Source organism: Hippoglossus hippoglossus, chromosome 5 (assembly GCF_009819705.1).
Source record: "Hippoglossus hippoglossus isolate fHipHip1 chromosome 5, fHipHip1.pri, whole genome shotgun sequence".
Classification (NCBI taxonomy): domain Eukaryota; kingdom Metazoa; phylum Chordata; class Actinopteri; order Pleuronectiformes; family Pleuronectidae; genus Hippoglossus; species Hippoglossus hippoglossus.
The window spans coordinates 2731420-2734625 of NC_047155.1; the positions used below are offsets into that span (position 1 = coordinate 2731420).

At 42.3% G+C, this 3206-nt stretch overlaps 1 long non-coding RNA gene across 1 annotated transcript; it reads left to right on the forward strand.

Moving 5' to 3' along the window:
• Nucleotides 1-918: 918 nt before the first annotated feature.
• On the forward strand, nt 919-1347 carry LOC117761764. The gene is made up of 2 exons (XR_004613883.1): nt 919-1064; nt 1191-1347. It is a non-coding gene; the product is annotated as an uncharacterized LOC117761764 (long non-coding RNA).
• The last annotated feature ends 1859 nt before the right edge of the window (nt 1348-3206 follow it).

The window sequence follows — 3206 nt, forward strand, 5'->3', positions numbered from 1 at the left end:
TGAATTGTGGTTAAGTGTAGGTTAGACTTAGGTTTAAATCGGTCAGGGTTAAGGTTTGGGATCAGGTTTCGGTTGCAGTTTACTAACAAGGAGAGATGTGCAAACTTAATTCTCCTTCGGCTTATTTTGTTAAGTTTTTAACGGGTTCAGCTCTTTTGGGTTTTCCTTGCATGCAGCTCTTCTCTTTCATCAACCACATTGTTTACTGAATATATATTTATATCTTCCTGACATTTAAATCAAGAAAATCTCTTTTCTCTCTAGATGAGTATTCTCATGCAATCCTAGTCATGAAGGGTCCATGTACTTGTGATATAATGGAAATAACATACATGTTAAAATGTCCAAAACCGGAGTCTTCTACGATCTTTAAAAAGTCAGTGTTTATATTTGTTATTGTTTTGGGGACTTTTATAACCTACAGTTTAATGAGACACTGGCAGTTTAGCACCTGTATTACAGTTGTTTCCTACATTTACACTTTATATCTAGTTTTATTGTTAATTCTTATTATTGTGTGTTGTTGCCATGGATACGGCTGGTTTAATCAGATCAAAGTCACAAATGTACATATCGGAATTCTAGGATGCAATTGTAAGATTGTATGTCCTTTGATCATTTGATCATTTGATCCTTTGATACTTTGATACTTTGATACTTTGATCCTTTGATACTTTGATACTTTGATCATTTGATCCTTTCATGTAGGTAGGTCTAAATTAAGTGTATCAAGGTTCAATCCTCACTTGGTTTCCTTGGTTCACTAAGTTCACCTGGTCATTACTTAGCTCTCTGTTACCGATTTGCTGGGTTTACTTTGCTTTCTGGACGCAATTTGCTTTTTAATTTCTCTGACCTCGACAAAAGAATTACAGAGAAACATGCAGTTTGAATTTGTGAGCGATCTCCTGCAGGAGGAGAAAAGGAGTAAAATCTTCCATGGTTATGGTGGAAAGAAGCCAGTGGTGCTCAAGATCAAGCTCAAAAAGATGAAGAAGCGCGGACCTGCTCAAACTGAGCCGGTCGCAGGTGCTGCCTCCTCTGAAGAGCAGCCACAGGTGGATGTAAATGCTTCATCCACCCGGAGCCCTGAGGAGGAGACGCAGCCAATCAGCAGCCAGACTGACCTCACTCTCACTCCTCATGTGAAGACCTCGGTCACAGAGGAGGAGGTGGAGACGCTGTCTGAGGACACTGTTGATGTTGCATCCACCCAGAGCCCTGAGGAGGAGACGCAGCCAATCAGCAACCAGACTGACCCAACTATCGATCTCCTGCAGGAGTCTGAAATGAGAGAAATCTCCCAGGGTCATGGTGGAAAGGAGCCAGTGGTGCTCAAGATCAAGCGTCTCCGTTGATCAGCTTATTCAAGTATCTCGAAAAAACCTTCTAGAAATAAAAGTTTTATATTCCTGATCCCTTCTCTGCTTGGTCACATCATTAATCCAGCTATGAGGATAATAGAAGGAAACCTATGAAGAGTATAGAGGATCTAGAATTTTACATCACAACAGTATCTTCGGTACCAATATTTCCATAGACATGACAAAACCTGAATTATTGCCTTGCAGTATCAGTCTACATACATTTTTTTAAGTTTTATATGAGGTCACATTAATATTTGTATCACGTTTGATGAGGGGTTAGTGTTAGAAGAATGAAATTCCCTGCAGGTGTTTATCATAGAGTTCATCCACAAGAACCAGAGGCTCCAGCCCCCTCAAAGGATCAGTGGTGTAGATAATGGATGGATGATGAAGTTGATGATCTAGTTCACCACAGTTGTCATCTTCTGACTCTGGTAAAACATCGAGTTGGATCAGTAGCAACATCAATGGCAGCGTGTATTTAGTCCAGAGGTTGAAGTAGACTCTTACTTAAGGTAGCATCAACATATCAAGCCTCATTAATTAACTTTATTTGTAAAAGGTTTCTTCATTAGCAACAACTTGATTAAGTACAAATTAAAATTGAAGGTTTTTCCCCAATCATATTTTGAAACATCCTCTAAGCAAAATGTTCATCGATCATCGGCTCTGACCTCGACTGAATATTGACCTCCGGATGTTTGGAAGCAGAGCTTGGTGACATTTTCCAGAAAACTTTACGTTGGTGGGTTCAAAGACTCGCTGCAGTGCATTGTGGGACACAGCAGCTCCTATCAGAGAGGCTCATCGGCTGGTCCATCATCTTGACACTTCTGGCCTCAGTGTGTGTGTTCATGTGGGTGAGGATGTGTGTACACGTGAGAGAAAGCAAACTATAAGTGTGTGTGTGTGTGTGTGTGTGTGTGTGTGAAGAGACAAACTGTGTCTTTTGGATTAGTTCTGGTTCTATCTCAACAAAGACTGAGGGAATGAAAAGCTCTGAGGGAAAGTTACCGTGAACATTTTCCTCCCAGCGAGTGAGGAGCCAGAGTCCTGGATTCAGCTTCACACACAACACCGGCCCCCCCCTATTACAGAAAGATTTGATAAAGCATCAGTTAGTAAATGACTGAATGAATGAAGCTGTGTGTGAACGACTGAGACACAACACTGAAGGAGAAATACACCGTACTTTAAACCAGGTCTGGAATCTCATCACATGTGGAGACACAGGCTTCACTCGTCTGTGGCAGCTCTTATGACTCTGAGGAGTTATGGGCGCAGCAAATCTACAGAGCCAAAGCTACTAGTTTCCTCGTATTCTGGATGGTTGCTGAGTTTTCCTGGGTTAAGGGTTCAGTTCCCTGTGCAGTTTCACATGCAGCAGCGCAGGGGCCCCCCCCACGATTCCCGGGATAAAAGCCCCCTGACAATTGGCCCATTATCTTGAGTCAAGGTAGCAGAAGGAAAGAAGCGAAATGACAAATGTGTCCCTGGGAACTGAAGTCTTTGATCAGCACAGCAAGCGACAGTGAGTGAGAGAACGGAGGAAGGAGGAGGAGGAAGACCGAGAAAAGGAGGGAGAGAGAAATAGCTGAGGTTGGTTCTAATTGAAATGCAAACCACCAAACAGACTGGAACGTCAGTAGGGAATGGTAAGAGAATAAACGGAGGGAGAGAGAAAACGAACGGAGGGAATGACGTCCTTCATCACCATATAGAGAGGGAAAGATGGAGGGAGGAGAAAATGGAAAAAGAAAAAAAGAACCAAGGGGTTTGCGTCATTGAAATGCAAAAGCCTGACCATTACATTAACCTGGTGCTGAGTTTAGAACAGTT